The 12,989-nt window shown below is 33.9% G+C and overlaps 1 protein-coding gene and 2 long non-coding RNA genes across 3 annotated transcripts in view; 1 reads left to right on the top strand and 2 right to left on the bottom strand.

Annotated features, from left to right (window-relative positions):
* Positions 1-12,989, bottom strand: part of LOC106052157 (brother of CDO-like) — a 47,093-nt gene that overhangs the window by 21,095 nt on the left and 13,009 nt on the right. The gene's annotated exons all lie outside the window — the stretch shown is intronic.
* Positions 5,230-7,941, top strand: LOC129923697 (uncharacterized). Its single transcript, XR_008775700.1, has 3 exons — positions 5,230-6,056; positions 6,539-6,648; positions 7,497-7,941. It is a non-coding gene; the product is annotated as an uncharacterized LOC129923697 (long non-coding RNA).
* On the bottom strand, positions 7,956-10,670 carry LOC129923698 (uncharacterized). Its single transcript, XR_008775701.1, has 3 exons — positions 10,458-10,670; positions 8,742-8,809; positions 7,956-8,412 (listed from the first exon to the last, which is right to left on the bottom strand). It is a non-coding gene; the product is annotated as an uncharacterized LOC129923698 (long non-coding RNA).

Below are 12,989 nucleotides of genomic sequence, written 5' to 3'. Positions count from 1 at the left end.
GTACATACCACCGACGGCTGACACAGCGACTGCGTCGGAAATAATTTTTGATGTGCTTCACAATGTACAATCGAAACACCCGGACTCTGTTTGTATCGTAACTGGAGATTTCAACAACCTAAATATTGACAACACACTGTCAAACTATTGCCAGTATGTCTCCCTCACCCAAGGCAGGGCAGAACGCTCGACAAATGCTACGTAAACATTAAGCAGGCTTACAAATGTAAAAGTTTGTTCCCACTTGTAGAATCTGACAATGTATTACTCCATCTTATACCAAATTACAAACCTACTCTTAAAACTACAAAGAGAGTTATAAAAACGGTCAAGATGTGGTCTGAAGAGGCTGTAGAAAAACTACGAGGATGCATTGAGAAAACTAACTGGGAAATCTTTATTGAGAACTGTCCAGAAATAAACGAACTAACAGAAACTGTTAACTCATATCTATCATTCTGCGAGGAGTTAAAAATTCCAAGCAAAAACAATACAAGTCTATGGAAACAATAAGCCCTTGATGACCAAAAAAATCAAACACCTTATTACTGAAATGAAAACAAAGTATTAGGCTAGCAACGAAGAGTTTATAAATGCTAAAAATAAACTGAGAAAAGCAATAATTAAAGGGAAAAAAACATACAAAGAAAAAATTGAGAATTTCTTTGCCAAGAACAACTCAAAACAATGCTGGAATGGATTAAAGAAAATAACAGGCTGCGCCTCAAAACGAGAACAAATTTTAGTGGCTGATGATGAGAAATTGGCCAACGAACTAAATTATTTTTATTCTCGTTTTGACAAAGAAGATTTTGTTGATCTACACAAAGAACTTTTCAACACTCTGTCCAAAGGAAAACAAGAGCCCTACGTCAATTTTGTAACTGAGGATGAAGTGACCTTGTTATTTAAAAGAGTAGACGTAACAAAAGCTTCTGGAACAGACAAAATTAGTGGCAAGCTGATCAAGCTATGTGCGGAGCAAATCTCTTCTATCTTCTGTCATATCTTTAACCAGTCATTGCAAACGTGCGTAATTCCAAACATCTGGAAAACTTCAGAAATCATACCAGTGCCTAAGAAACCAAAAATAGATTGCTTAAATGATTTCCGCCCAGTAGAACTAACACCTATTGTTATGAAATGTTTTGAAAAATATATGCTTACACAACTTGTAGCAAAAGTCAATAACAGCCTAGACCCTCACCAATTTGCATACAAAGCAGCTAGAGGAACTGAGGATGCCATTCTATTGCTTTTGGACCAGCTTTATAAGCATCTCGATATACCCAAAACATATGCACGAGTCCTTTTCGTAGATTTCTCCTCGGCTTTCAATACCATACAGCCACATCTAATGATAAACAAACTGAGTAACTTAAATGTAAGCCCTTACTTACAAGCATGTGTTCTAAACTTTTTAACCCAACGGCCCCAGTATGTTAAAGTCAACAACACCAAATCGTCAACTCGAGTACTATGTACCGGTGCTCCACAAGGTTGTGTACTTTCTCCTGTACTATACACTCTTTACACTAATGACATAAGAAGCATCTGTGACTCAGTTAAACTCATTAAATTCGCTGATGATATTGCCATAGTCGGTCTTATTTCAGGAGACGAAACTCAGTATCGAAGCTCAATAGAAGAGGTTTACAAACTGGTACACCGACAACTTTCTTGAACTGAATGTAACAAAAACTAACGAACTAATAATAGATTTTAGAAAGAAAAAACAAACTATACGTGAACTGCAAATAAACACTACATCTATAGAACAAGTAAAGGCATATAAATATCTAGGCGTTGTCATCAACAACAAGCTTTCATGGGAAGACCACCTTGGAACTCTGACAAAGAAAACAGCCCAGCGACTCTTTTTTCTATACAAACTCAACAGTTTTAAATTAAACAAGAAGATCCTTGAGACATTTTACGGCGCGACTGTACAAAATCTGCTAACATACGGAATAAGTTGTTGGCAAGGCAACGCCTCATCTAAACTGTTGCAACGTCTAGAAAACATCATTAAAAAAGGATAAAAAATTACACTCACAACATTACCACATTTAAAGGAACTTTTTGAACAAACGTGCCTAAGAAAAATCGAAAAAATCTTGGAAGACAACGGCCACCCGCTCCATCAGAACTACGCCAGGTCGTCGCGAAGTGAGCGACTGCTGTCAATCAAAACAAGAACGGAGCGGTACAAAATCTCGTTCGTACCTCACTCGGTCAGACTCTATCACCGCCACTCATTGATCAGGTAACATGAAATGCACCAAGATACCTGTGTGTAGTCGCTGAATGAACTCTTTATGTTGTCTGTTGTATTTATGTGTATTTTTCTGATGTGTTGTCTTTATACGAGAAACGAGTCCCCTTTATATTAGGATGCCCTCTTAGGCTTAATGAACACAAACATGAAATAGATACAACATATAACTATACAATCTTCTATGTTCATAGACTCTTCGCTAGCATTGTGGTTACAGCGATGGCCTGAGAAGGCTTTAGCCCAGAATTTGGAATTCAGTTCGTTCCCCTTTTTTTAGTTTTAGAACATACATTTAAAAAACGACCCCCCCCCCCCTGATAGCGAAGCAGGACGTTTTGGCGACGCCGTTTTGGCGACGCCGTTTTGGCGACGCCGTTTTGGCCCCGCCGTTTTGTCGCGAAGGTCGTTTTGGCGCGAGCCGTTTAGGCGACGGGACGTTTTGGCGCGAAATATATTATGTACGTTTATTGTATTATTTCTTTTAAAAGAATTATTCATATCTATGTTTTGCATGAGTGTTTGTGTTCAGACATATTTTTCACGTACTAAATGTAAATGTGTGTTTGTTTTTCACATCATTTTCTTTAATAAACATTTTGGCTTGTGTATGTGTGTTTATTAAGAGGCACACTTTTATTTTGAAAAAAGTTTTTCAAGATATTTTACTTTAAAATTAAAAACAAAATGAAACGATGATAGACTAAAAATGGATGCAATGATTTGTTTACATTAACATTGGTTTATTTAATGACTGTATGGTATCTCCAGCTATACATACCAAACACTTGCATAGTGTTTGTTTATATTTGTGGATTCACGTTAGAGTTTGTACTGACCACATTCCGTGTATTGATCTTTACTATGTGTGGAGTTATTGTCGTCATACAGCGTAATAGAGCTTTAGATGTTAACATGGTTTTTGTTATATTAAAGTGTGACACTTAGCTAGTTCGTATATTACACTAATGTCAAATAAAACTAAATCTTTTGGAAAGAAATCCAAAAATGTCATCCAGTGCGATTAGCAGAACCATAGACTATATATTACATGGACTGCCAACACTAAGGAAACTAAGCATAAGTTCCTTTCACCGAGGCGTCCTTGGTTGCGTGGTAAATTGACTTCCGGTAGAATTTGTTACTATATAAAGAAACTATTCCCGAAGATTTTTACCATCAATTTTACAGCAAATCATAAATGGAAACTTAATTGTCATATACGATGTTACAGAGGTAAGTGTGCACAAATCAATTTGTGACTTAGATCTATAACTGTAAAGCTTTATAGCTGATTTTCTTAGCCAATATAGACTAATTAGCCAAGCCTGTATTTCGTGTATTTTCTTGTTTACGACGTTGATTGTTTGCTAATTGGTGCTGCCAGTTTGGATTATTTGTTTTTCTTTTTTTTTTCATCACATTTGATAATTATTATCATTATTTTTACAATGTATATTTTAAATGTGATAAGCGATTTACTGAAAGAGTCAATACATTTCTGAGAGTGTCATTTATTAATTTTGTATATAATGGGTGATACAGGCCTAAGTTAAGTCTGTGAATGAGTCAGTCTAAATAAATTAACAATATAGTGAGTCAATAATTTTAAGCCTACAATCTTACATCTTTACCAACTTTTGTTCAGATCTACAAATATTTTTTTTATTCAATTTGATTTTAATTTCAAGATAATGTGCATTTTTATCTATAGTAATGGAAAATCAACCATAAAAAAAAAATCAACGATGTATGTATGACTAACTGAAAAATCTGCATAAAAATTTCGGCCTTTAAGTTTTTAGTGTTTTTTTTTTAACTAACTAGAATCCCAAATAACATCCAATTCTTCTAAAAGCTATAAAAAGATCTGATATTGTTTCGAATATATTCGCCCAATAAAATTTTAGAATCATTTAGGCTCTACTTCACTATAAAGTGATTGTACACATAAACATGTAGACTTTCACCCAGATGTAGTGACCTATGGCTATAAACTTTATCTACAAATACGAACTTACACACAACACACTACTACACTACTATATATATATATATATATATATATATATATATATATATATATATATATATATATATATATATATATTTATATATATATAATAGAACACTAAACACTATTTATGTAAATGCCCATTTTTAAGTTTGTAAAATAATAATTTGTTTTTATAAAAAATCTGGCTATGCCTATAGTACTTTTAACAAAATTATGACTAAAAATATTATGAACGTCGAGTCTCTAGATTCATCATCTTTGTGTGTCTGATAAACCCAGAGAATGAAGATATAGAATCTATATAGGCCCCCTATTCTATTGTTACGTATTTCTGATTTTCTGGCTAAATGTACTAGGCACACAAATAAAAGAAACACTGCAAAGAACTTGACGACTCAACTTTCAGCTTTATATAACTTTATTGAATTATAACTATAACAATTCGTCACTTTAACATGTAGCGTATACGTCTTACATCGACTGTATCGACTGTAACGGCTCAAGTCCACTCTCTTCTACTGTCTCGCACAGTAGAGAACAGTATCGACGACTGTACTGACTCTTTTCACATGAACATCTCTGGTTTATAAAGAGTCCCTAATCGCTTGTCTATTGTTGCAAAAACACTGCTAGTACCCTCTGGAACAACATGGGAGGAAACATCACATCCTGTTGTTGTTTATACATGTCGATTCCAGAGGATGCCTGCTGCAGTGTCATCTCGCCGAGGTCACACGTAGTGACCTCTAACTGTCACTGTTCATTTGTCACACTGCCCCTCTTCGTAAATCTGTTCGTCCCCTGGAACAACACGTGAGGCACGTCCCATCCTGTCTTTGTTTACATGCATAGATTCCAGATAACACTCGGTGCTGTGTCATCTCGCCGGGGTCACACATAGTGACCTCTACCTGTCACTGTTCATTCGTAACACTATTATATAGAATCTAGCTTTAGTTGACTCTAGACTAGATCTAGGATAATTTCAAGTCTAGATGTTCAGCTTCATCTTACCTTGATCATGATGATTAATTTTAATCTGACTTCCTGACTTGTTAACTTAAACTTCGTCTTACTTAGCCCTTAGTCGCCTTAGCCTTAGCTTCTTCATATGTGAATCATGAATGGAAGTGCTTGGCTCACAGTGTCACAGATCGTTCTTTAAACTATTTGAAGATCTACTTTATCTTTACTAACGACTCTAATCTATATCTAGTTTATGTCTATATTTTATATGATAATAATAGACATAGACTCTTATACTTATAATAAAGACAAAGTTATAAGATCTAGATCTAGAATCTGTATCTAGATCTATTCCCATTTGTGATTTATACACTACAGATTTAATGTTTCTGATGAGCAATACTACTATCTACAGCCATGCCCATTAATATAGGCCCTACTCATGTACTAGATCTAGCTCTTTTGATCACAACTCATATCTTGCCTAGATATAAACAACTGTACTAGATTGGACTAGACATTCTAATCGGTTCTATTTTCGTTTTTCATTATTCTCACATATTCTAGTAGGCAATAGGTACCAAATTGTGCTATTTATTCACTGTAGATCTAGATCTTAACTTTTCTCTTAACTACCAAAGAAGTACACAAAGGATGTTGAAAGGTACCCAAAGGGCTCTTATTGCTACCATTCAATGTGTGGAATCAAGTATTTACCCAGATACTGCCACAATATGCTCTTATTGTTTTCAAAGGAGTTTTCACACAGTGCCAGAAGCTGTATAAATACATTTAACAGTAAGTTTTTAAGTAATTAATCATTTATTTTTAAACGTTATGTAAGTCTATTTTAATTGTAAGAATCCATGTGCTATTTTATTTAAAGCTAACTTATAGGTGAATATTTACACAACACAATATTGTTGTTATGTTGTAAATAAAACATATTATATTCCCTCCAGCCTGTGCAGGGTATTTCTAAAGTGATAATTTTCTCATGCAGGCCAATACCACTCTTTTGTTATCTAAGGTGTTTTCCTTCAAATTATACTTTCTTGCATAAGAATTAAATATATTATGCAACAATTCTCAATTAGAAATACAGATTAACCAGTTATCTTGGTGGAAAAGGATGTCAGATGAGTTGAGAAAATGCTTAAAGAAAGTCTTTACATAATTCTTTGAACTAAGTCACTATAAATATTTTGGAGATTTTTAAAATTTAATTAGAATTTTATTATTGCTCACATTAAAAGCAATTGTTCTTTTCTTTTCCGCAGATGTATATTTCAAGAAGAAATGATGCTTTCTTATTTCTAAGAGTTTATCAATAGGATGAATGCCACAAAACTCACTTGTTATGCCAGAAACTCTTCCTACGAAACTTCCAGTAAGTAAAAAAAAAAGTAAAGTTTCCCTTTCAGACCTTGTGATCGATAGGGCAGATGATGTAAAGATCATCTGTTTCTGACCATTCTGTTGCCTACGGTTAAGGAGGGTGTCATGTGGCCAGCACAGTGACCAACCGCCATTACTTTCCCCAACTAATGTCAGGTACCCATTAGAGCTGAGTGGACTCAGACTCAAATTAAAAATTCCAGTCTACACCAGGATTTGAACCCCGGTCCCCGGTTCGGAAGCCAAGCGCTTTACCGCTAAGCCACCAGGCCTCCTTTCAGTAAGTAGGGCAGCTTAAAATTTAATACTTTTATCTTAGTGCAAAAAGAATAAAAGCTGTCTTCAAATTCTCCCTTTAAATTTGCAAAGATATGTTTATAATTTAATGTATGCAGTAAAAAATTATGTTTCAAACACTCAGTACAATATTCAATGACTCTCTTTATTTGGGTTACCTCAGCATGCTTGTGCAGAAAATTTCCAGAATTTTTTTAAAAATCTGTTCCCTTCACTTTCAAGTGCATTTAATCATTCATTAAATTTTCATAATATTACTGAATATAATGTCAAAGATTAAATATTGTTATTATTATACTATTCCTTTTTTTTGTAATATTTTAGTTTCATAATATGTTCCCATAGCATTTTTTGTGTAAAACCTCTAATATACTTTACTATACTCCTAATATACTTTTTAAGGAACTGTTTTGTTAGATGTTTTCAGAATTGATTTTATCCGTAAAGGACTTGAACATATGGAAGTTTGGTACTATATGAAACTAAGATTGAATTGGTGACTTGTTATGAATTTAATGTATGTTGTTTCTATTCCATCAACAGTACTAGAATTTGTCCAGTGCCTGTGATCCTCTGAGTTGAATGAGAATGTGCTCCATAATACCTACTAGGAGCTTGCTGATAGCTGGAAGTTCATGAATACTATGTTGTCCTTGATTTGATGATTCTGAAAACTACCATTTCTGAAGACTTGAGCATTATTTCTATAATTTAAAAAAATCTTTTCAGGAAATATTGTGTTTATAATATTAAGAAAGGGAAGATAATATTGTTCTTACTAATATTATTGACTTATTAAAATAGAAAGCACATCATTACCAATATTCACTTGTCAATAAATGTTAGCATTATTCAATTTTTAGTTACATGTTCAAACTATTAAATTTTATTATTTAAATTATAGCAACTTTCTCTTTCAGTCCAGCTTAAGATACATTCCTGTAAAAAGTCTATAATAATAAGTTAATGTCGATGTAGTACTGTTCAGACACTTACAAGTTTAATCCTCTATACTTCACAAAAAAAAGTGTTTGAATGGTTTTCATTTGTTTGTACATCAAATATGTATTAATATAATTATCATTTTTAGATGAAACATTAAATACTGAAGATGACCATCTCAATTTCTGATGTAGGCCTATTCTCATTTCATGAAATAAACAAAATATTATCTGAAATTTCATCCCTTCATGGTAACTGTAACTGGCTTCATAAAAAAATGGAGTGATGACTGGGTTGACTATACATTTTTGTATAAATAATGCATCAATGAATGTAGCTTATACTGTTCTTTTCCTCATCTTGAAATGTGTGGACTGATAATTAGCTGTTGCATGATACTCTAAATGACAAATATCTTCTACTCATTACAATAGCATATTTCCATGCTGTTTGGCTAAGTGGAAGCAGATAAAATTTGTTCCTCTATTAGCTGTAAAATCTCGAAATTCATGAGCAGCTGAGAAAAAAAGAAAAGAAATTCAAACTAGTGTAGACATGTTATAAATATATATATTTGCTAATTAAAAAATGTAAGACTACTTTATGTTACAACAATGGACAGCATCTTTAAAGTTGATTTCAATGCAATCACAAGAAATAATTTTTTCTCTACAATTAGGCCTGCTTTAATGATTTTTTTTATGTAAATAAATTTTATGCATAGGATTAAATATAACATGTACTTAAGGAGATTTTTTACCTATTATTTCACAATTACAAGTAATTTAAAGTGATACATGTATTGATAACAGAATGTTATTGGAGAAAGTAAAAAAAAAATCTCACTTGTAGTAGATCCCTTTCAATTTGAAAGTTAGTGACAATCAAATCAGGTTTGTGGAAGTAGTATGCTCCTTAAGTAAAAAAAACAAAAAAAACAACGAAAAATGCATTATAAAAAGTTTTCGCTTTAAATAAAATTTCTCTTGGGTGACTTGAGTAGAAAGTAATAGAAATATGAACTTCATTTAGCAATATGCTCACACTAAGCAGAAGTGGTTTTTACTAGTGAAAATTGTCTGTCCAAATAAGCTATTGAAACTACTGTTAGCTTCACATGATATGAACTGTAAAGTTTGACAGTTCTTCATCTAAGACTTTTAGGTACCGGTATTATCTATCAAGAGCAGGGTAAAACAAGGATGGGTTTTGGCCATCAACACTATTCGGAATTGTTTCGTCTGTACTCTCATAGCGCTTTGGAAGATGTAGTAGACCCTATATATCCACAGTAGATCGGATGGAAGGCTTCTTAAACTGGCTTGGCCAAAACGAGGAAACTACGTAACCTGATTAGGGAACTGATGTTTGACGACGATGCTGCTCTCACTACCTTTCGCAGTAATTATTACAAAGGCTAGTCAATACTTCGACAGCTGCAGATCAATAGTTCAGTCTTACAATAACTCTCACCAAGACAGAAAAAGGGCATAAAAAGTCAACATCATCAAACTCCATTTGAGTGAGGGCTTGAGAGGCTCAAATCTTCTCTTGCAAAAGCCCTGGACAGAAACCCTGCTGTATTGCGTAGTGCATACATGTCACCATACAGATTGAGAATTTTTTGTTCTGACCTGTTGAGACGGAGATCAGCAAGTCTGGGGCAGTCAAACAGAAAATGAGTCACGGGGGCACCAGGATTCGAAATTTGGCCATAGCCGTGAGAAACATGAGGCAACAGGACAGTGGCCTGTCCTGCACCGTGTTATAATAACTTGCCATAAAACATCACAGAATGTACTTTTTCTATTTTATCAACGACAGCATCTAAATGCCAAACATACTTTTCTTACATTTTTCAACTCGGAGAAAACTCTACATCTAGACTTATTACTTTTACTTTAGGCCTACACATAATATAGGACTTTTTTTAAACTTATAAATGAATGGTCATTTTAGCCTATTATAGTAAGAGCATATAGATCTAAATTTACCGGGTTATCCTTCTGAATAAGTCTTACTATTTGGTTTATATATATATATATATATATATATTGTTGTAAACTTGTCCCCCCCCCTCCCGACCATTTTTTCCCCACGTGAGATCTTTTTGAATTGTTGTTTATGTTTGGAGGCGAAACTGACCTGAGCGAGTGTGTTGAGGAAAAAGGAACTGGAGTTATGATCGTGGATTTCTCAACGGAGGATTGTTTTTTTCTTAAATCGGTTTTGTGAATAGTTGTATGTACATTTTGATTAGGAGGACTGTGCAATTATTTCGATTATTCGGATTATTGACTGTTCGTAGTAGATTGTGCTTCTGCAACCAGAAGAATATCGGCGACCTGACAATCGGTGAGTTAACTATCTTTAGCCTACTCCAAAGTCGTAACAATATATATATAGGCTATGCTCTCACAAGAACCTCAATTCAATCAATGTCGTAAACAAGAAAATACACGAAATACAGGCTTGGCTAATTAGTGTATATTGGCTAAGAAAATCAGCTATAAAGCTTTACAGTTATAGATCTAAGTCAGAAATTGATTTGTGCACACTTACCTCTGTAACATCTTCTTTAACAATTCAGTTTCCATTCATGATTTGCTGTAAAAGTGGTGGTAAAAATCTTCGAGAATGGTTTCTTTATACGTAAAAAAAAATCTACCGGAAGTCAATTTACCACGCAACCAAGGACGCCTCCGTGAACGGGACTTGTTTATTGAAAAATATAGGCTTAGTGCGTAGAGTTGGCAGTCCATGTAATATATAGTCTATGGCAGAACTCACATATAGCATGTCATTACCATTCAGGAATCTGATTTATTATAGGCCTATATTCATTAAATAAGTAAAAACCTTTATAATTTAAAAAAAAAAAATTCGTTGAACTGTGTTAGAATTCATACTACACATACAATATTATGGCAGAGTGAAATAAACATTGTTATAAAAGCTACGTGCTTATTAAATTATCGTCTAATGATATCTCGCGCCAAAACGTCCCGTCGCCAAAACGGCTCGCGCCAAAACGTCCCGTCGCCAAAACGGCGGGGCCAAAACGGCGGCGCCAAAACGGCGGCGCCAAAACGTCACGTACCGCCCTGATAGGCCCTACCTCGTTCTTTCTCTCCCTTTCCAACTGCTCCACACAAGTGACAGGATCATAGCGTGTTGAGAATGCTAAAAGCATGAATTAGAGGTAAATAAAAACTATTTGTAAATAAATAAAATATTTCTAATCGCACAGATTTATTATTGTTAGTCTAGATCTTTTACAAATTTAATTACATGACTGACTCAAACTAATCGATACACATTAATAAAAGCTTTGGCTTTTAAACAGAATATTTTTTTTATTTTGTTATTTGCTTCATGAGTTATTCCCAGGGGCGGACTGGATGTCCAAATCGGCCCAGCATTTCTATACAGTACGCCTCGGTACGGCCCATATCATTTGATGGGACTCCAATTATAGGCCTATCTGTTCTCAAAATCATTATGTTTTCTTTTATGTTGTATCGATAACTATATGCAAACTCTAAATCTTTAAAAGAAATATAGTTCTTATGTTGCGTTTTAAATGCTATGTTTGTAGGTCCTAAAAAGATAAAACCTACTAAAAGCACCAGGGCCGGTCTTAGGGCACCGGGGTAGCGACATGTAGGCGACATTCCTCACAACTACAAACTCACTCCCAATCATGCGCGTCAGTCTTTCTCAAACTTTTACCAGTATGTTATGTATGTATGTTATGTGTGTATGTATGTATGTATGTATGTTATGTATGTATGTTATGTGTGTATGTATGTATGTATGTTATGTATGTATGTATGTATGTATGTATGCATGTATGTATGTTATGTATGTATGTTATGTGTGTATGTATGTATGTATGTATGTTATGTATGTATGTTATGTGTGTATGTATGTATGTATGTTATGTATGTATGTTATGTGTGTATGTATGTATGTATGTATGTTATGTGTGTATGTATGTATGTATGTATGTATGTTATGTGTGTATGTATGTATGTTATGTATGTATGTTATGTGTGTATGTATGTATGTATGTATGTTATGTATGTATGTTATGTGTGTATGTATGTATGTATGTTATGTATGTATGTTATGTGTGTATGTATGTATGTTATGTATGTATGTTATGTGTGTATGTATGTATGTATGTATGTATGTATGTTATGTGTGTATGTATGTATGTATGTATGTATGTATGTATGTATGTATGTATGTATGTATGTATGTTATGTATGTATGTTATGTGTGTATGTATGTATGTATGTATGTTATGTATGTATGTTATGTGTGTATGTATGTATGTATGTTATGTATGTATGTTATGTGTGTATGTATGCATGTATGTATGTTATGTATGTATGTTATGTGTATATGTATGTATGTATGTTATGTATGTATGTTATGTGTGTATGTGTGTATGTATGTATGCATGCATGCATGCATGCATGTACGTACGTACGTACAAAAGTACATACATACCTACATATATACATACATACATACATACACATACACATGCACGCACGCACACACATACACACACATAGCCTTCTGTCACCACCTCAAAGTTGGTGCCATAGAGTAGAAACCCTAATTCTGTATTGTGTATGTTAATTCCATATTGTGAATCTTATTCACAACCCATGTTGCACTAAGGTGAACACTTTTGACCTTAGGTGAACCAGAGAGTTAAAGGCAGTCAGTCCACATAGAGATCTTGTAGCAAGCACTTGTATTGAGTCACTTAAGATATAAGCAGTAGAGTTAGATGTTTAAAGTAGTTGGTTATAGAATAAGTACTAAGTTGTGATATTCGTATATTACTGTTGGATTAATACTGACCATTCCTGGGTCGAATTGTATGGGGTATTCACTATGTGGTGTTATATTAAACTTATTGTATCTGCTACACCCAGCGTCATTTCATTATTCAGTGATTTGTAACAAGAACCCAATGTCACCACCACGCCTACATTGATAACCACAGCCACATTCAATACTATATAAAATAACCCGGTGACACCTTCATACATACATACATACTGTTATGACTTT

This window comes from Biomphalaria glabrata, chromosome 17 (genome assembly GCF_947242115.1).
Source record: "Biomphalaria glabrata chromosome 17, xgBioGlab47.1, whole genome shotgun sequence".
Lineage (NCBI taxonomy): Eukaryota > Metazoa > Mollusca > Gastropoda > Planorbidae > Biomphalaria > Biomphalaria glabrata.
This window is presented reverse-complemented; position numbering and strand designations above follow the sequence as displayed.